The sequence below is a fragment of the Schistocerca piceifrons genome, chromosome 7, assembly GCF_021461385.2.
Source record: "Schistocerca piceifrons isolate TAMUIC-IGC-003096 chromosome 7, iqSchPice1.1, whole genome shotgun sequence".
NCBI lineage: Eukaryota > Metazoa > Arthropoda > Insecta > Orthoptera > Acrididae > Schistocerca > Schistocerca piceifrons.
Genome location: NC_060144.1, coordinates 579,364,703 through 579,387,885, shown reverse-complemented (window position 1 = coordinate 579,387,885; position 23,183 = coordinate 579,364,703).

Here is a 23,183-nt window from a genome sequence, read left to right as displayed (position 1 = left end):
ACGTTTTGTAAAAGCACAAATGGTACGTTCATTGTGTCAATGATGATATTTGCAGTTAATTGTAATTAATATAGATAAAGAAGTACACAGTAACGTGAATTTGTTCCCATTACGTGCTTAAGTCGGTTTCTCTCACCCACGGTTGGTTATCCCAGATCGCTCAGTGGAGCATCCTCTATGTCCTGTCAAATTTTTTGCACCCTATTACAGAAACATCCTGTATAATGCATAAATGAGTCATGAATAAGCTTGTTGGGAAAAGCCATCTTACACGGATAACATTTCTGGAATACAGAACCCTGTTATAACATCAATTATATCTGGTGTTACTTATAGAGACTTCAGAGACCCTTCGGAAACTAGGTGTTCTAACAATGGTTTCATAATAAATTTTGATTACCTAATGTTCTCTGTCATTACCAGTATTTCGTTTTCCCCTAAACCACGGCGAAATACACGAATATAACAATAAGGTCAAAAACTATCGCTACAAAGCTTTCCTGTTGTTAACACCACAACAGCAACCAGTCAGGTGCATAGATGCACATGTGTTGAATAACCTGTCAGATAACGTTAAGAGAACGTGCTGAAGTTTACGAGTGGCTTCAAAAACTTTCCATTGAGCAATCCCTTCAAAGTCATGGGACTGTATAATCACATAAAGTCATAAAACCAATGTTTTAGGTTGCCTTGTAGCTATCAGTCTCACCGTAATATATTAATGTTAGGTAACATTAAGTCATAACATTGTACTGCACTTACGTGCAAAAAATGCACACTTTTGACTTCTTTGCTTGCCCTACAGACCGCTCTCCGTGGGATCCAAGGAATAAAATTGATGTAATATAACGGAACGTAAATACCGTGGTCGGGTAAATATACATAGGTTTCTGCTATGTGGTTTCCAATGCTGTCGGCCCACCTTTCGTGCTATCTTTTCTTGAGTTTTTCTAATCTCCTGGAATACAGAGAAGACTTTTTTTGGCCCACTGACCATCCATTCACCCAGGTGCATATTCTGCCTGCTTCCATTTCACTTCATTACATTTCAATACAGTCACCATTATCTTTTGCAGAGTAGTTAGTTTCTTGTCGCATCAGATTGATTTCCTTGTGCCTTCCTGTAATTCTCGGTGTGCGTCTCTCCATTGCCTGCTGAACTACTACCAGACATTCAATTCCTGTTGCTATGTAGCTGCGTGCCCCGCAACTACACATCATAACTGGTGAAATACATTATCAATAAACTTTTCACCTGAGGATCATTAGCAGTGTACTCTTAAAAACTTTATTTGCTTGAGAATGAGCTCTGCAGGCCGTTTGGATTTTTCCGTTTACACCTCTTCCTGTCTAACCAGTCGTGGTATGAAACTGTCCAAATATAAACACCCATTTTAATATGTCGTCGTAAATTTGTACAAACGCCAAATAGAGCACGTAGAGCACATTTCCCCTCTGAAAAATTAATTTACTCTGCTGACAGACTGAAAATATCTTTAAAGTTACTTTAGTAATAATTTTCTTGTAGCTTTAATCAGTTCTATTGAAACGGTGGCATCTCAAAATTTGTTTCTTCTTTCATATCTAGAACTGATTTATACACCCACTCTTCCTTTATATTAGTTTTGGTATGATTTTACTATTGGTAACCTATATTTCAGATTCATCTTTCCAGCTACATAAAACTTGAAATAAATTTTAGAGTCTATATTTAGTTACCTACCTGTTGTTAATATCTGTACCGTCTGACATTGTAATCTAAGTCTTTTGGAGTGATGTCTCATGACTAATGTATCAAAGATAAGTAAATATTTTAACTGGATATTCATGGTGAAGTGCTCCCATCTCGACGACGTGTTGAATAACTCAATGTTGGAAAGGTAGAAATTTGCACTGACTGGGGAAAAAATTCCTTTAGACAGAAAGAAACAAAAGAGTTGGTTAATGATGTTTTCCAGGAGAAATAATTTTAAATTAGATTTAAAATTTGCTTCGCTACTTGTCAGATATTTTGTGTTATTGCGAAAATTATCAGAAACTTCTATTGCTGCATATTGATCTTCTGTCTGAGCCATTGACAACTTTATCAATGGGCAGTTAAGGTAATTTTCCATCTAGTGTTATAGGTTTGGACATCACTGTTCTCAAATTGTGATGGATTATACGTAACAAATTTGGGTAGAGAATTTACGTACTGTGGCAGTGCAGTTAAAATATCCAGCCCCTTGAAGAGGTAGCTACATGGAGTCCTTGGGAGAACACCACTGATCGCTTTCGTGCAATCAATAAATTCCTTCTAAGTGATGAGTCACCCATGGAAATTACTTCGTAAAAAAATATTAAGTGGAACCATGCAAAATATACCAGGTAGTTGATCTGTATCTTACGAATATTAGAAAGCATACGAAGAGCTAAAGTAGCTAAGTTAATTGTTTGAAAATTTCAGTAATATGCTTCTTTCAGTTTTTATCAATATGTAAATTCTAAACTTTGAAGCATTGTTCCCTACTTAATGACTCATGTTCAGGTGCTACGTCAGTAGGTGGTGTGACACTATTTGTTGTACACAACTAAATGTAGAGTTTGTTTCTTCTATAGAAAATTAAAGTGAGAGTCCATTTTCTGAGAACCACTTGTTAATTATTTGGAAAATATCATTAACCAATTATTTTCTTGCTTCCCCTCTAATGGAATTTGTTACAACACTAGTGTCGTCCACAAAAAGTTCCAATTTAGCGTGTTCAATTTTAGTTGGAATAGCATTCACACGCATAAGGAATAGGAGGGACTCAAAACTGAATCCTGTGCTACTCCTTTTGTGAATTTTTTCCTCCTACCACTAAAAATCTCCACCTTTCCAACATTGCCTGAATTATTCAGCACAGCCTTTAGCAATAAGTATGATTCGAACCAGCTGTGCATAAATCCATCAATTACAAGAAATAGAGTTTTTCTAAGAGAGTAACATTATGTGGACGATCAAACACCTTGGAAAGATCACAGCTAGAGGATGCTAAATTAAAACTATCACACATAGCTGTATTCAGCATTAAATTGTGTTCCGATATTACTCCACAATCGGAGGAAACGGCCATATACGAGGTCTGTTCAGAAAGTAAGCTCCGATTGATTGCCAAATTGAAACCACAGTGAAGATCAGAAATGTTTTACTTGTAACAATTAGCTACACCTTTCAGCTACTTCTCTACGTAGTCGCCGTTCTGACTTAGACTTTTGTCATAGCGTTGTACCAACTTTTCAATAGCCTCATCATAGAAGGCAGCCGCCAGTGCTTTCCGCCAATTCTCCACGCTGGCCTACACCTCGTTGTCTGTGTCAAAATGTTGTCTTCAAAGGCAGCGGTTCATGTGACCAGAGATGAAACTCAGGGGGAGACAATTGCGGACTGTATTGTGGGTAATCTCACATTTCCATTTGAAAACGATGCAGGAGCATCTTCATTGCCCCTGCAGAATGCGGCTGAGAATTGTCTTGAAGAAGAAACAGCACGACAGTTATGTAATGTTAGCTGCATAGCTTCAGGCGAAATTTCTCACCAGGCCCTCGTACTTGGCGGCAGACACTATTTTCTAGACATCTTTACGCACTCACTGCGAGCTCAGAAATGAGAAGAGCGACGTGATGCTAACTGGGGTTATACTAGAGACACTACCCAACACATCTGCGCAAAGCTTTATCGGATTTTCATAGTCGTTTCCATTTCGCGACCGATCGGAGCTTACTTTCTGAACGCCCCTCGTATATTCAACAGAGAAAACATAGTTTTCTATTCAATTATCGTATCCCTGTTCTGCTGTGCTTGTTTAATTTGCACCCACAATGAAATGTACCACTTCATCTTCTTTCATTTCCATTGAATTACCATTTCCTTCTATACTGCCATCTCCATAAACATCGGCAAGCAGCAAATGAAATAAACTTATCTTCCATTGTCTGTGGCAGACGCGATTACTTGACACTGCGAGTGCTAGCAGAGTGCATTTATTTTTCTCGTTCTTTTCAATTAATTTATTATGTGTTTTAAAATAGGTTATACGTTTTAACTCTTAAACTATTCAGTACCGCAAGCAAATTTTGTTTTCAACAAGAAAAAACAAATCAGTAATGAGTTACAAAGATAGTTTAGCAAAATCGAAACTGTAAGTTAGTTAAAGAATTGCCTCTCTTATTGATTGGAAGGGATGGAATTGATTTGAGCCTTCTCCTCTCGATTTGAATGGCCAGTTTTACACGTAATTTGCTTGCGTATGAAGGGTTAAGTCCGTAAATTAGTCAAACATTTTATATGACCATAGGGCAACAATAGATCACTGTTTACAGACTACTGCGAAATACATTTTAAAGGCGATTGTTATAGTTTTCCTATCACTATTTTATAGAGTTTGTCTGGAGAACGGATCTTGAAATGAGGTCATCACTTTAGACATTTGTAATCAGCATTTCTTTATTAGGAAGTTTCTATGTATGCATGTTTGTACATGTATCTATCTCTAATACTGTTCTACGTATTTATGTAGTCTTGTAGGTAGGTTTGTGTTTTGTTTTGCTTTGTCTTTGTTTGTGTGTGAATCATCTTCTGTTTCTGGATCACTATATGAAGGTCATTTTCTCTGTCATTAACGGCAGCCATTTAGTGTCACCGTTATGTTTGATACGTGTTTGGAGGAGCCAATTTCTCCACATGATGTACATGTGCTGGATATGGGCCATGCCCTCTTAGTCATTCCCTAATCTTCCAAAAGAAATCATAGACTCTCCAGTCCTTGGCGCATGTGTACCATTCACTTTGACATGTACCACCGAGCGATATATTAAGATGGCGTTTTCTTCCGCGATTGCTTTCATTTTGTCCCTAAAGCACATCATCATTCAGTAGGTTTCAGAACGGTACTTAATACAATGTAGATTCGAAGGCACCCGCAAACACACAAGGGCTTCCAGAGATGAAGTTCTGAAGGTTCCTAACAGTCGCTGCAGCACATCCCTTGCATGGACCTGACACCAGTTCTCTTTGACGCCAGGCCCATATACTAGCCATAAAATCTCTAGTGGGTTCGAAGGTGTACTTTCATGTGTTTTAATGGAAGTCTGCAGAGTGTAGTATTAATCATTGCAAGTTTTTGTTGCAGTACATATGTGTGTCTTGAACGAGAGTGGAGAGGGAAACAATCGACTATGTGTGGTTACCTGAACGATTATGTTTTAGTAGGGAGCGGTATTTATACTAGCGGAACCAAACCAATGGTGTTAACTGTGGTTGTAAAGTTAAGTTCTGTGGGCATTATGTTTCAGGCCTTCCACATCGCGAACACCTAACTATTTCTTTGATTTTGGGTACACTAGACAGCATACGTTAATGTGAGGAGTTATATGCTCTGTAAATAAATCATTGTAAATACACGTAAATTTTGAATTGAACTTGTACCACACGCTCTAATTAATGTGGCAGTGTGTTACTGAACAAATTTTAGCCCTAAAAGTCTTAATTTTATTTCGGTACCTTTTTCTTAGAGTTTTTCTGATCTTTCTACAAGGCCCAAAGAAATCTAATTTCATTCCAAGGGAAGTTACTTACAAGCAGTTTGTCTGTATCCAGGATCTCAAAGTTTTATGCAGTCCGAACCTATTTCTGATAGTATATAATTTCGTCCGGTAGCTATTTCTTTGAGCTTAGGTTTTTACTTCTGGTTTTGGTCTGAAATTATTTCATCTGTTACAGAATAACAAATTTTCTCTGATAATCAATGTCTTTCGATTGTCTCAACATTACCTTCGTCGGAACTGTCTTCTAAATCTGGCCGCTCGGTGTTACTGACTGGTTATAACAAAACGCTTTTCTCAGACGTATGTTAAATTCTTCGTCTGATTTTTCATCAGTTTTTGAAGACTCAAGCCCACGAACACACTGGACTCGCATTCGGGAGGACGACGGTTCAAATCCGTGTCCGGCCACCTGATTTACGTTCCCGATGATTTCCTTAAATCGCTTCTGGCAAATGCCGAGATGGTTCCTTAGAAAGGGCACGGCCTAATTTCTTCATCATCCTTCCCTAATCCGATGTGACCGATGACCTCGCTGTCTGGTCCTCTCGCCCAAATTAACCAACCAACCAAGTTCACGATTTTCTGCTAATGTTAATAATTCCTTTTCCATCACAGCAGGCACTTTATCCGAGCTGTCTTCTTCATTGCCTCTAATGATGTCCAATTTCACTTTATCGTTTGTGAACTCATCACGTACTTCAGTAATCCGTAAGTAATCGTTCAAATCCACCTCGTCTCGCCTACTGACAACAGTTGGCTCTATGGGCGTGTCGCTAGTTAGGGGTACTTCGTCCGCAATGCTACTGACTTCTCCTTCTTCCTTTCTCCTCCTATTTACGAATGCACATTTTTCACTGTCGTTCATATCAAATTTATCGGGGGCTCACGTACTCTGCGTAGGGCCTTTTTCCTCAGTTCCTGTCACCTCCTTAGAACTTGCTCACGCTACTTGGCGCGGCGTTTATTAATTCAACATTTTCCTCCTGTTGAGCAAGGTACTACTTTCGAAGACCTTGCTCTTCACTACACTCCTGTTTAATTTTAGAGCTGCATAATCCCTCTTGAAATCTTCCCATCTGCATTGCTTTAGTTGCTTATAGAGATTGTCGTTTTTTTTTTTTGCACGAATTAATTATTCTTGACAACGCATTTTGACATGAATATTTTACTTCATTATCTTTTAAATTCTCGGCGCTCCTTTCCTTGCCTGTAAATCTATCCACGTCCTCTCTTCCTGCAGTGCCTTTAGCTACCGAAGTGAGTTCATTGGTCTCTACTGTAGCGTCACTGATTCTGTACAACTGCCGGTCCAGCAGTCTGGAACCGCAAGACCGCTACGGTCGCAGGTTCGAATCCTGCCTCGGGCATGGATGTTTGTGATGTCCTTAGGTTAGTTAGGTTTAACTAGTTCTAAGTTCTAGGGGACTAATGACCTCAGCAGTTGAGTCCCATAGTGCTCAGAGCCATTTGAACCATTTTTGAACTGCCGGCCCAACTGCTTCCACGCTGGTGATCGTATGACTATATCTTTTATTTGTGCGAGCTCTGCCAGCAAACTTCTATTCGTTTCTCTGCCTGCCTGCCGTGATTCATCCCTGAGCACATATATTGCTACTCCGGTATCATACTGTAACACTTCGTAGTCTCTTTGTTGTGGATGCAAACATAATACTTATGCCAGTGCTGTGTCCTACATCATGACCATGAGAATCTTTCCACATTAATTTGGCCTGCAGCATACTCGGCCCTTAGCTATCAGCACTTTTGCTGTCATGGTACAATTTCGCTGTGCATAGCCCCTACTGCGAGCGGCTAAATTACGTTGTCCTCTACTCCTTTATACCACAGTAACACGATATCTTTCACTGTTATTCTTTTCGTTATCATTGTGATTACACTGATTGTTGTTATCACTCTGGCGGTAATCATAGTTTCCTTTACAGGGATCTTCGTCTCCTGTTTTTTCCAAAAACATAGAAAGGCATATGTGATTGCTACCTGCCTATAGCTTTGAATTCTCTGGTACCTTTTCCGTAGCTCAAATACAATCTTGAATTCGGATCGTCTATTCCTCAAGTGAGTAATTTCAAATGGTTCAAATGGCTCTGAGCACTATGGGACTTAACATCTATGGTCATCAGTCCCCTAGAACTTAGAACTACTTAAACCTAACTAACCTAAGGACAGCACACAACACCCAGCCATCACGAGGCAGAGAAAATCCCTGACCCCGCCGGGAATCGAACCCGGGAACCCGGGCGTGGGAAGCGAGAACGCTACCGCACGACCACGAGATGCGGGCTGAGTAATTTCCTATACCACCATTCACAGAAATCTTTCATAGAATTCCTACTCCTATTATTACACATTCCGCCCATAATGAATTCACGCCACAAATAGGTCTAATATTGTTTCTGGTCTGACCTCTATTCTTTGGTGAATTTTTGTATGAAATAATTAAAAGTCATCTGGTCTGTATTCAACTTCAGACTCTATCTTCTGTCACCATCTGTTGATGCATTAATTACTACTTTGATTTTTTTCTGACCCTTCAAATCTGCAGGGATAATGATTTCGGGTTTATCAGGAAGTGTATTGGGAGTCAACCATTATGTCTTTTGGGTGGTCAAAACGTTCTTCATCATCTAATAGTTTGTTAAGAGCTACTTTGCCAGTCCCATAACTGGCATTGTCTCTAATTTTCTTTCCAACGTCGCAACTTTTTCCTTGAATGTGGGCAACATTTTGGTCAGATCTCTGTTAGTGAATTATTTTTCTATTTCCTTTTCAGAATCAAACACAAATTTCCTCGAATGTGAGATTTCATTCTTACGTTCATGAAAAAATTTCAGTTTTCTAACTGAAAACTTTTCCTCGACTTTTATCTTTATTACAGATTTCTTAAACGAACCTGCCATTAATGTCATTACTCTGACCTTGGATAACAGCCGGTTAGTGTTTATGTTATCTCTTTCTTGTTTGGTTTCTTTATTTGCAGTTGTCAACACGCCTTCTTTGTCAGTCTGTTGACTGATCTTAACTCCTTCTATCGGCTTGTGCTGTCAGCTGAATATCAAGATCAGTCAAACAACTGGCTAGATAATGAAGACCACCTTTGCAATTTGTCTGTGCTTTGAGTTGAATGTCAATACCAGTCGCAATGTTAACAAGTTGTTTGCCCTGCTATAATTTATGTAGATAAAATTTTTAACAGATCGATCGTGCTCGGTGGCTTTTCACTGCCGTACTCCATGGTGTCCTCGTGATCCGATACTACATCAGAAGTTTCTATCGATTCTTTACTTAAGAAGAGCTTACAATTTCAACAGATTCATTCATGTATTAATTGTCTTCTATATAATTTTATTTATATGTCTTCTTCATTGGCTTCTATTTTATTCGCGACGGCTTCCTCACCTGAATCTGATAATTTAAATGTTCTTGGTACGCTACATATGCGTGTTGCCGTTCCATTACGCTTCTGTGTACGACCTTTACTCTCTTGTTCTGTTCGCGGTGACCTGCTACTGTCTACGTATCCATTTTATTACGAAATATTGGTTATAATTTACCTTATAAATTTCTGTAATATTTTCCATTGCTTTCTCTGTCACAGTTCCTGTAATTTCATGCCACTGGACATCCAGTACTAGTAATATTTTTGTTCGACTGTTTCTACTTACGCCGCAATATGTATTTGACTGTAAAACAAATTAAAGGATGTCCTGTTAGGGTCGCCAAGTATAATCCTCTTGGTTATTACCACGAGAGTAAACGACCGATACTAGTTTTCCTTAAAAAGTAATTAAAGTTTGACCATGAACGTGTACTAATGGGAAGGAAATGGACTATGTTTCGTTATCTGCAAGATTATGTTTTAATAGGAAGCAATAGTTACATTAGCTGCAATCAAACCAATGTTACTGAGGTTATAAAGTAGAGATATAGTAGTGTAAGTCCGACAATCGCCAGCCTAATTAGGTTAAGTAATTCCAGATAAATATGTTGTTAATCCAGAAAACTGTATATACTCTTACTTGAGACATATATCTGTTTTTTAAATCGGACACGAAAACAAGAGCTCAATCTTACAAGAGTTGGTGGGATAATCAGACATTAGCAACACATATAGAAGCTTAAAATGTCTTGGCAACAAATCATCTCGCAGGATGGAACACTGTCTGTTTAAAATAATAAGGCTAATGTCCATTGCACAATACTATTTAATAAGGGTGGAGAATACATAAATTGGACATGAGATAGCTTTAATATTTTATTATTGAAATACAGTAGCACAGAAACGATCATAAACTTTTGTGCTAACTGATACCATTACTACACGTTTACATGTGTAGCATGTAAATATTTGCACACTGCAAACCATAAATGAGGCATGAGGGCCCTGAATCTGTTATGGTTTTAATAATTTGTTACCAGTTACGTTAACAAGAGAAGAGATATCACTAAAATGTATACTGTACTATGTAAGTACTTTCGTGTATGAATTACTGAGCTACTGAATCAACATGCAGTTGGGTGTGGAGACGGGCCACGAACTGTTCTGCCTACTGAATAATAGGTTTCGGATAAACAGTTCTGACAAAACACAGTGAGATAATCACTATTACAAACCTGCAAAGTATTGAATAATTGTTTTGGCCTTTGGACTGTAAAGGCATGTAAAAATTTCCTATAATCACTACAATTAAAACTATATTCTGTTACTTTTATTACTGACCAAAGCCTTTGATAAAAACGAAAGTTAAATATTGTAACTAGGCTTTTTGCCTTGCACTTGTCCTTTTGAAGTAGTTGAGCTATTCACTTTTAATAATCAAGTGGAACATTTAATGCAAAAAAGTAACTCAACGCTTGAGAAAATTATTATTCCACAAAAAAAAATGAATAAAGACATGTAAAACACCAATTATTCTATAGTTCATTAGAATTCGGAGACTCGGAATTATTACACCACTAAGAAAAGGGTCCTATCCAGGTAAATGACTAAGGAATAGTCATTGTTCTTACCTTAAAGTTGAAGTGAGATTGATTATTATTTGCACGTTAAGAAACTTACTGGTCCTTGCAAATGAATACAATACTACACTTATACGGTAGGTGGTGGCTTTGGCGATCTTCTGTGGCACAAATATGAAGCCGTCGAATGAAATGGCACTTGATGAAAAAATACTGTGTAAATTATCTACTTGGAGCCGGAATATTAATGATTCAAAGCATATCATTAATTTCCATACTGAAACTGTCAATATACTTGCACATTGGAGGCAACGTTAGTCCAATGTTGCTACAAATCCAGCCTTGTTGAGCAAACAGAACGATAACTGATTCGATGCTGACCACAGATTCCCTGTACCACAAGGACTTTTCGCGTCAATCGTCCGAAACAATCTTTTACATTCCCGCCTACAGTCTTTCGTAGCGGAGGGGCTTCCCTCCTGATTTTAGATCTGTATAATCCTATGTGTCTTATGCGTGAACCAGTTTTTCACACACTACTTCAACATACACTGAGGCGGCAGCAGTCACTGGAAAGCTTCAAATACCGTGTCGGACCTGCTTTTTTCCCGCTCTAGAGCAACAGTTCGGCGTGGTGAGGACTCAACAAGTCGTGGGAAGTACCCTACAGAAATACTGTGTCGTGCTATCCTTACAGTCGTCAAGAACTGCGCAAGTGTTGCCGGTACAGGATCTCGAGCACGTGCTGACCTCTCCATTATTTCCCATAAATGTTTAATGGGGTTCATGTCGGGCGATCAGGGTGGCCAAATCATTCTCTCAAATTGTCCTGAATGTTCTTCAAACCAGTCGCGAACAACCTGGCGCATCGTCCTTGATAAAAATTCCCTCGTTGTTTTGAAGTCCAAGAAGCTGAACATAAATATTTCCGGTCAATGATCGGTTCAGCTGGACTAGAGGACAAAGTCCATTCCACGCAAACATATCCTACACCATTTTGTACCCACTACCAACTTGCACAGTGCCTTGTTTACAGTTTGCTTCCATGGCTTCGTGGTCTATGCGCCAGATACGAAACGTACAGTCAGCTCTTACCAACTGAAATCAGGACTCATCTGATCAGGCCACAGTTTTCCAGTCGTCTAGGGTCCAGTCAGTATGGTCACAGGCCCAAGAGAGGCACTGCCGGCGATGTCGTGTTGTTAGCAAAGGCACACGCGCCAGTCGTCTGCTGCCATAAACCATTCATGCCAAATTTCGTTACACTGTCCAAAGAGATACGTACGTCGTACGTCCCACATTTATTTTTACGGGTATTACACGCGATGTTGCTTGTCTATTAGCACTGACAACTGTTCGCAAACGCTGCCGCTCTCAGTCGTTAAACGAACGTCTCAGTTGTGCGACTGGATTCGTGATTTCCTGTCAGGAAGGTCGCAGTTCGTAGTAGTAGACGGAAAATCATCGAGTAAAACTGAAGTGATATCAGGTGTTCCCCAGGGAAGCGTCCTGGGACCTCTGCTGTTCCTGATCTATATAAATGACCTGGGAGCTAATCTGAGCAGTTCTCTTAGGTTGTTCGCAGATGATGCTGCAATTTACCGTCTAGTAAGGTCATCCGAAGACCAGTATCAGTTGCAAAGCGATTTAGAAAAGATTGCTGTATGGTGTGGCAGGTGGCAGTTGACGCTAAATAACGAAAAGTGTGAGGTGATCCACATGAGTTCCAAAAGAAATGCGTTGGAATTCGATTACGTGATAAATAGTACAATTCTCAAGGCTGTCAATTCAAGTATGTACCTGGGTGTTAAAATTAAGAACAACTTCAGCTGGAAAGACCACATAAATAATATTGTGGGGAAGGCGAGCCAAAGGTGGCATTTCATTGGCAGGACACTTAGAAGATGCAACAAGTCCACTAAAGAGACAGCTTAGACTACACTCGTTCGTCCTCTGTTAGAATATTGCCGCGCGGTGTGGGATACTTACCAGGTGGGATTGACGGAGGACATCGAAAGGGTGCAAAAAAGGCAGCTCGTTTTGTATTATCACGTAATAGGGGAGAGAGTGTCGCAGATATGATACGCGAGTTGGGATGGAAGTCATTAAAGCAAAGACGTTTTTCGTCGCTGCGAGATCTATTTACGAAATTTCAGTCACCAACTTTCTCTTCCGAATGCGAAAATATTTTGTTGAGCCCAACCTACACAGGTAGGAATGATCATCAAAATAAAATAAGAGAAATCAGAGCTCGAACAGAAAGGTTTAGGTGTGCGTTTTTCCCGCGCGCTGTTCGGGAGTGGAATGGTAGAGAGATAGTATGATTGTGGTTCGATGAACCCTCTGCCAAGCACTTAAATGTGAATTGCACAGTAATCATGTAGATGAAGATGTAGATGTAGAGGGCCGTTGGACACTGCGTTGCCCGTGGTGAGAGTTATTGCCTGACATTTGGTGTTCTCATCACACTCTTGGCACCGTGGGTCTCGGAAAACTGAATTCCCTACCGACTTAAAATATCGAATGTCCCACGCGTCTAGTTCCAATTACCATTTCGCATTCAGTCTGTTTGTTCCTGTTGTGTGGCCATAATTACTGTAACACGCCCGGGGCTACACATGGGTGGGGTACCCTTAAACTGGTTGTCGTTTCGACCGTTTCTGGACCGTGCGGCCTGTCCACACCACGTACCTGATACTCCCAGGGCGGTCGTACTACTCTGTTCCACACTGCTGCTGGCTTGCCCGAAATTATCTATCGAAATAACCAAGCGGGGTTAGGGAAGCCACTGAACGTCAAGCACAACACTGTCCTACGTCTGGTAAGAACGTCTATATTCTGAGACGATAAGAAGTGACAGGTTGCACTGCATACATTGTAAGTCGTTAGTTTGGATGCCAACTTCTAGATGATTATCTGTCCACCAAATCACTTGGACGAGCGTACGCATAACCGAAGACGGCGCGGATGATTGTTGATGATGCGGAAACGCGATGATCGAACGCGCGTTCTCACGCTTGCTACAAGACACTGGCACTTGACTGCACTCTTTTATGGTAACTCCTTTCTACTGATTCACATCAGTTCATTCTGGGAGACCGAACACGGCGCGGATGATTGATGCTGTGCGAAACGCAACGAGAGGATGCAGAAATACGTTATCGGTGGCACTGCTCATTTTTACGAGGGCAGTTCAATAAGTAATGCAACACATTTTTTTATGAAACAGTGGTTGTTTTATTCAGCATTGAAATACACCAGGTTATTCCCCAATCTTTTAGCTACACAACACTATTTTTCAACGTAATCTCCATTCAATGCTACGGCCTTACGCCACCATGAAATGAGGGCTTGAATGCCTGCACGGTACCATTCCACTGGTCGATGTCGGAACTAACGTCGTACTGCATCAATAACTTTTTCATCATCCGCGTAGTGCCTCCCACGGATTGCGTCCTTCATTGGGCCAAACATATGGAAATCCGACGGTGCGAGATCGGGGCTGTAGGGTGCATGAGGAAGAACAGTCCACTGAAGTTTTGTGAGCTCCTCTCGGGTGTGATGACTTGTGTGAGGTCTTGCGTTGTCATGAAGAAGGAGAAGTTCGTTCAGATTTTTGTGCCTACGAACACGCTGAAGTCGTTTCTTCAATTTCTGAAGAGTAGCACAATACACTTCAGAGTTGATCGTTTGACCATGGGGAAGGACATCGAACAGAATAACCCCTTCAGCGTCCCAGAAGACTGTAACCATGACTTTACCGGCTGAGGGTATGGCTTTAAACTTTTTCTTGGTAGGGGAGTGGGTGTGGCGCCACTCCATTGATTGCCGTTTTGTTTCAGGTTCGAAGTGATGAACCCATGTTTCATCGCCTGCAACAATCTTTGACAAGAAATTGTCACCCTCAGCCACATGACGAGCAAGCAATTCCTCACAGATGGTTCTCCTTTGCTCTTTATGGTGTTCGGTTAGACAACGAGGGACCCAGCGGGAACAAACCTTTGAATATCCCAACTGGTGAACAATTGTGACAGCACTACCAACAGAGATGTCAAGTTGAGCACTGAGTTGTTTGATGGTGATCCGTCGATCATCTCGAACGAGTGTGTTCGCACGCTCCGCCATTGCAGGAGTCACAGCTGTGCACGGCCGGCCCGCACGCGGGAGATCAGACAGTCTTGCTTGACCTTGCGGCGATGATGACACACGCTTTGCCCAACGACTCATCGTGCTTTTGTCCACTGCCAGATCACCGTAGACATTCTGCAAGCGCCTATGAATATCTGAGATGCCCTGGTATTCCGCCAAAAGAAACTCGATCACTGCCCGTTGTTTGCAACGCACATCCGTTACAGACGCCATTTTAACAGCTCCGTACAGCGCTGCCACCTGTCGGAAGTCAATGAAACTATACGAGACGAAGCGGGAATGTTTGAAAATATTCCACAAGAAATTTCCGGTTTTTTCAACCAAAATTGGCCGAGAAAAAAAATGTGTTGCATGACTTATTGAACTGCCCTCGTAATTACATCTTGACGCACTTTCCTCTGAATCACTTCCATATTTCATCACTTTACTGTAATAGCACTTGTAGCAACACTTGAAATTCCATAATAACAATGCCTCTCACATGCAGAGCTACCCACAACACAACATACCAGTTCCGTGTCCCGCGCTCGACTCTGCAGTCGCGGCTGCCCGCAAAGATACTGCGCAAGCAAGCCAGCGATATGACGATACGCTTACGTCGCAGACCGTTTCGTATCAGTCAGCTGAGTACAAATGACAGAACCGCCAATCCACTGCCCTTTCATATCTTGTGTACGCGATACTATAGTTATCTGTATATGTACATACCGCTAGCTCATGAATTTTGTCACCTCAGTGAATTAGTACAGTAGAAGAACGCCGGTTCAAGAGATACTTTCACAAGTTAATTATTGTTAAATACGAGTAACTTTACAGAAAATAACAATAACAATAACTTTGATATGTATTGCATTAAAGGACACAATAATAGAGGCGTCACATTACGCATAAGAATACGTGCAAGAGATACAATCGAAACTGAGCACGAGTGGCAACAGACGGTAATTCCCAGGTATCTAGTCGTCGATTTTCGCTCTATGTTTTTGTTTCGGGGTTTCCAATAAGTCTTTCTTTTAAATGGAGTACCAGGCGTTGTGGTTGGAGGCAGCCATCAGTTTACTTTGTGTATATCAGATGTTTTTATGCTGTAATATCCCACTGGCTTTGTCGTCAGGTTGTCCCCGGGAGATTCCCGAAACTGCCACCAGCAGGTAGCAGGCACACGCCACGGCGCAGTCGGCTCCGTCGGCGCTCTCCACGAGACGTGGCCTATTAGGGCGCAGGCCAGCAGTGCCAGAACACCAGTCCTGGATGCTGCGCAAGCTGTCAGCTACCCAGCCAGTTAACCGGCCGCTCAGTTCCAGAATCTGCCTCTTCATCCAGTTCCCTGATGTTACGCCCCTTCTCCTACAGTAGTGGGACTGACGCACCTCTCGGCTGCATCGCGTTGTAGCGGAAACAATTTTGCTACATGGATCTTGTTTCCTTCGAACTTGCTCAATGGGCTTCATTCTGTCGCTCTGCGTATAGGCACTTTATTCCTAAGGTTCTGAACTCTGACAGCTGTTATTAACTCCAAATCTATATAAATAGAAACATAAATGTGATTCTTAAGTTTCTCACGGCGTATTTGATAGTCAAAATATCCACCGGTGTACTGCCGGTCTACAGTGTCCAACGGGCACAATATTTCGGCGATCATACATGTCGCCATCATCAGGTGAACTGACGGACTGAGCTCCTGTGAACGTGCCGGCACGGAGATCCGTACGCTATGGCTGCTCAGGGGGAACTGGGTTAGGTCGCGGCGGCGGCCGATTTAAATACCCTCCGCCTGCGGCCTGCTCCCTCCGCTGTCCGCACCCCGCGCCCCGCGCCACCGGGTCGGAACTGTGTTTTTTCCTCCGAATAAAACTCATGCACTGGTGGGGAGCGCCAAAGATGACCTCGGTTTGAGGAAGGCCGGCGTGTACCAGATTCCGTGTCAATGTGGCAAGCTGTATATTGGTCAGACGATGCGTACCGTCGAGGATCGATGCCGTGAACACCAGAGGCACACTCGACTGATGTATCCGAGCAAGTCGGAGGTCGCTGAACATTGTTTGTCGGAAAATCACGCTATGGAGGATGAACGCACGAGGATTTTGGTACAGACGTCGAGATACTGGGACAGCGTTGTTAAAGAGGCCATCGAAATTCGCACCAATGACGACCTCATAAACCGTGACTGTGGCTATAATCTTAGCAAGGCTTGAGAACCAGCGATTGGGTTAATCAAGAGCAAATCGAGCAAACGTATAGTTGTGACGACCACGGCGAACAGAGCCATCACGCCGACGTCATCTCAGACGCCGTCGCAATCTGTTCCACCGCGCGACCGCGGCGCGGGGCGCGGACAGCGGAGGGAGCGCGCCGCGGGCGGAGGGATAGTGCTACTAGACGTAGCCAAAGCCTTTGATTCAGTATGGCATAGAGGGCTACTCTACAAGTCGTACACACAAGGGTTTCCCGGGAGCATAGTTCAGCTGATCAAGAGCTATTTCACGAATAGGACTTTCTCCGTCAAAGTAGAAACTGCCACCTCCACCAGAAGGCGTATTCGTGCTGGGGTGCCACAGGGATCGGTCCTGGGGCCCGTATTGTACAGCTTGTACCCTGCGGACACTCCAACGGCCCCCCTGGTGCACACTGCACAGTACGCTGACGATACAGCCTTCTACACGAGAAACGCGAACAAGGACCTGGTCATCCGTAGGCTACAAAAGGTTTTAGATGACACAGAAACCTGGGCCCGTCGCTGGAGCATCACCATCAACTCTGAGAAGACGCAGGCAATGCTGATTACCCGCAGGCTCGGAAGGCGCGAACCTCCTCAACGTCCCCCCCTCCTCCTTCACCTAAATGGAACCCAACTCCCCTGGCGCAGAACCTTGGCGTAACCTTGGACTCTCGTGTTACGTGGAAACCCCACATAGACGAGGTCCACAGGAAGGCCTGCGCCAGAATGTCCATCCTATACCCTATCCTGAACACAACCAGCTCCCTTCCCTGCCCAGTAGCAGTAAATGTGTACCAGGCCCTGATCCGGCCAGTAATGGAGTATGCGTGCCCTGTCTGGGGATATGCGGCAAAGCAGCACCTGGACAAACTCCAGAGGCTGCAGAACCGCGCCCTCAGAAGGGCACTGCGTCTACCTCTTGGATTCCCCACAGACGACCTGCACGCCGCAGCCGAAATCCCACTCCTGAGAGAGCGTTTCCAGGATCTGGCAAGGGCCTTCTATGAGGGTTCTTCCAGATCCGGAAACGCACTCATCCACTCCCTAGGTCGGTATGACATGTCCCGCGATAAGCACAAGCGCCCTATGACGATCTTCGACGACTAAGTCGAAGAGAAAATCCCAACACCCAATCCATCATCCTGTTCCTTCCCATATAACACCAAACTTCTCGCCTACCTCAGGCAAGTACCAGACACACTCACAACAATCATCACAAATCACAGACACCAAAAACTATAGAAAAATCACACACACACGTTCACAGGGGAGTAAAAGCCGAAAGGCTACAGACTCCCCCTCACACTTCCCCAAAGCGGGGAAAGTAACAGATGAGAGCAGCAGCAGCGACCGAACCCAGTTCCCCCTGAGCAGTCATAGCGTACGGATCTCCGTGCTGGCGCGTTCACAGGAGTTCAGTCCGTCAGTTCACCTGATGATGGCGACATGTATGATCGCCGAAATATTGTGCCCGTTGGACACTGTAGGCCGGCAGTACACCCGTGGATATTTTGATTAGAAACATAAATGTTCGTATGTACACTATCCTAATTCTCCGAAAGCTCTTCACTGGTTGCTTTGAAATTTTGACACATCGTTGCATTGGAATAAGCGCGTGCTTTTATATGCCTACTAGAGCACTATATGGTATGTATTGATACGGAACAACGCCTACTGGACTTACGTCCGCAAATACATGGTTTCCATGCTGGATGCCATTTATTCAATCATACTTTGATACAGAGACTACGGTCTAATACGCGTTGTACCACGCAGCCGCAATGACAGTATGCAGGGTTTCCTCCTAGACGGTGGCACTGCTCCTCATACATCATGCCCTAGCGCCGTCTCCTGTCACATTCGTAATGTTGTGTCCGATTTACTTGCCTTGCTGACTCACCTTGTAGTCAATGTGACACAGTGATTTTACACAGTGATTCAGTAATCGAATCGAGAGCTTGCCGGCATGGTGTTTCCTTGCGGAAAGGCACATGGTAATGGGCGGCGGGCAGCAAGCTTTTATCAGGAGACCTATCTCCGCCGACAACAACCGCCACATTCAATGTTTACAACAGTATTTCTCCGTTTGTCTGAGGCAGGGTCGTTTCAGGAAGAAGGAAATCATGAAAGGCGTAACCGAAATGTTCAGAGACCAGACGTGGGGAAAAATATGATCAACTCCGTTGAGGGCAACATCCTGGCAGTACTATGCAGTTGACCGTCCATTACAGGTTAAGCCACCCGACCGTGTGGAACATCGTCCAAGACAACTGTTACTACCCTTATCACTTACAGCGTATTCAGGGGTTACTAGCGACAGACTTTCTGCGATGGATTTTACGTGCGTGCGATGCGATGCACCAATTGCGACGGATTATACGCTGCTGCTGCAATGCAATTTATTTTATAATTTTTTGTTCACCTACCTCTTTACAGCGGTAGATCTTCGCACGTAAACTCCTGACTGCAGCTACTTACGAGATCACAGAAAAGCAGTGTTGAGCAAACTGTAACCTCATAGCTACATGCCGGAGGCCGCTATATGTAAAATTTGCTGAAAATTGTCTATGTACTTTAAAGAAATGATTCGGAAAGGGGATGTCACCCGTACCTTCCCAAATTCAGAAACCAATTACTTTTAACACAGTCAATGATCGGCCAATTGCTTCTGCACACGAAATTCAGTGGTTGTCTTTAGTTAAAGTCTATGCTCGCCATAAAATACTCAAGTAAGAATATACTCAGTACCGCCACGCTATATAATTCAAAGTTCACTCACTATTTTCGTCGGATCGAATTATCACAACACTCTAAAGTTTTCATAAACAGTTTCTGGTCGCTACCAGATACCATTAACACTGGACCATAACGCGGAAGTCATCCCAAGACTTCATCTTACACATAAGTCACATGCAGCATAACCGCCCCTGATCAAAGCTAGCTCGCGACTCTCCCCTCACTCTCCCACTACTCAAAACTATATCTCCTCGCTAGGCGGCCAACCGTCTCGCTTCTCATTGGCTGTCAGCACTTACACCAATGAGAAGTCACTTCTAGGGCGCGGCTCGCGCCAAAATCTAGCAAGCACCAATCACTTCTCTAGGCTCATTGACGTCATCAAATTAAGTAACACAAAACTCTCTAATTAAATGAACAAAACAAAATGAACTATAAGCTTTACTCTACATCTGGAAATTTATTATGTAGTCGCGAATGTTCTGGCTGTCTTATACATAAGCATACATACTTGGACATCCGACATTCACTAGTAGGGGAACCACTAATGGATTCGTTCCCACGTTACAGAGTTGGAACACTTGCCAGTTCCTGTAGAGAATTACGTGAATGATTTTTAATAATGCCGAACGTCCCACATACTCTCACGCACGCATTCTCATTCACACGCACCCTAACACACAATACACATATTTACTTAGAATTCTTGAAATTTTATTATAGAAAAGTCACAGAGGTTTTCTGAAACAAAAACCTTTCCAGATTTATATATGAATACTGGAAGTGTTGTCAGATCATCGTACATAGTCACTGAAGGTGAACTATTACATCACTGTACTTATTTAAATTCTTGACTGTCGGAAAATTACGTTTTTTTATGGAATTTTACTAACTTCCAAAATACAACTATTTTTGATCTCAGACTTTGACATATTGTTTGTTTTCACAACAGAAGGATGTACATCAAATATGACGTTCCTCAGGTTATTCCTTTATTAGTTATTAATATCTTTAGTTTCGTATAATGTAAGTGGCCTGCCAGCGCTACTCAACTGCTTTCACACGCGCAGCTGCAACAGACGGTCGTGACGTCAGTCTGCAGGACACAGCTCGTCCGTTACTGACCGTATAATACTCTACCGGCTTACATTGCAGCCCACATACATTCTGAAGTAAAGCCTTTAATAGACAAATGGGCGATCGCGCACTAGTTGCGACGCCACATTTCCACTTCGGAAGCAGTTTCGTCTCTGGTTTCTTCACCAGGCAACCATGATTCCGGGATCATCCATCGTATTGACAGATGAGGCCACCTTTACGTGGAGTGGTATCTTCAGCTTTAATGAGAGCCATCTGTGGGATATAATATGCAGAACCACCACCCCCTCCCATGGTACGGTGACAGCAAATCCTAAGCATTGGTGCAGCCGGAGCGTGTGGGCCGGGATGATTGTCGACCGTACCTTGGGTCCAGTGGTCCTTCCACGTCGCCTAACAGCCCAGAACTATCAGTGTTTCTAGCGTGTGACTTTGCCAGCTCTGCTAGAAAAAGTGTCGTTAATAATTCGAAGGGTTTTGTGACTGCCACATGATGGTGTTCCAGCGCACATAACGTCGGGACACATATCACATCGTGTCTTCCCTGGTCGGTGGATCGAAAGAGGAGGTCCAGTTGCTTGGCCTGCTCGGTCACCGGATATCAAGTACGCGATTTCTAGTTATGGGGCCATCTCAAAGTATGGGGTATGCAGAGCACATTCCAGATATGGAGTCACTGGCAAATGTGAACGTGTGAGACAACATTCTACGGTGCGTACACGCATGCGTTGAGGCAAATGGAAACCATTTTCAACACATACTTTAATTGCGGCTGCATGATACATCGCGTATCTGTAACAATTTATGCTTGAATAAATGGTCTCTAGAATGGAAACCATGCATTTCCGGACGTACGTTCATTAGACCTTTTTTGTTTCGTATTCTCTCGTCGATCATTCTCTAGAGTTTGTACACAGTGGGAAAAATCACGCTGTATGTATATATTACATGTGTAATAAGTAAAAATATAATATATACCTGCTGTATCGGCTAAGAGTCGCCAGGCACATTTTCTCCCGTGTTTCGGCACATATCTGCAGCGTGTAGGTTGCACCAGCACCAACAAATACTGCTCATCGCTTGTTTCACGCGACGCCCTAGGTCGACGGAATGTGTCAGTTTGCAATGATTTTGAAATCTTAATTTCGTGAGCCCATTCGATGAAGCGCTACACCATTAGTCTAGTGTGGTACTCGCTTCACGGATACGCGTTAGTAAAAACAGTAAAACACGAGGACTAACCGATACACCAGCAGTGACTGGGAAGCGCTGCTGCATGGTAGGAACAGACAGCGCGGGACGGGTCGGTGATGTCCCTTCTGGTGTGCTGACTGTTCTTCGTGTTTTACGTTTTACTGTCCCTGTCAAGACACCACAGTAAAACGAATAATGAACTACAATAATCTGCGACCGCTCTGTCGAATGGGCACGTAAAATTCCATCTTATTATTTTCTTTCCTTTTTTGTAACGGGAAATAAATCAACGCTTTCTTTGAAAGACTTGATGAGCACCATTTTTTGACTGACACTTGACACGCGTTGCAGAATAAATAGTAATTGTCTGTCGAAACACCAGAGAAAATATGCCTGACGTAGCCGGCCGCTGTGGCCTAGCGATTCTAGGCGCTTCGGTCCGTAACTGCGCTGCGGCTACGGTCGCTGGTTCGAACCCTGCCTCGGGCATGGATGTGTGTGATGTCTTTACGTTAGTTAGATTTAAGTAGTTCTAAGTCTAGGGGACTGATGACCTCAGGTGTTAAGTCCCATAGGGCTTAGTGCCATTTGAACCATTTTGTGCCTGACGACTCTTAGGAGAGAACAACTTACGAGATTTTCCGACTGTTCCCGAACACCCTGCGTGCGCTTCTATAGAGTCTGAATTTGGAATAACGGTAAACAGTGATCAAGGACAGAGAGAGCAAGTAAGAACAGATGGACAAGGAATAGACATAGAAACCGGGGTGGAGGAGATGACCAAACTGAGGAGGCAGGAGGATGGACACAGAGGAACGGGGATATGATGTTATAGACTGAGGCAGGGAAAGGACTAGGAGGTGGATAAAGAGAGGTGGAGGAGAATACTGACGGAGACAAGGGTAAGAATGATACTAGGACGTAATCCAAATTGCCGGAAGTATTAGAAACCTATGCTTTCTCTTTTCTTTGTTTTCGCTTTAACCAGACAGCCACTGCGAAGCATATCCGGAAACAGCAAGTTTTTGAATATTATAGCTTTCCGCCATAAGATTGACACTTACAACCGCGTGCTGTATTTTGTGGCTTTCCACTAACATAGGAACTACATACCTAAGTGAGCCCTCAGAAACGTGGCCTGCCCTGAAGCAACGACTCATGTCACTCAACTAAGAAATGGTATTAAAACTGGTTGCTCTACAAGTGTCATCAGGGTGCACGGATGTAAGTAACTTTATTATACTGA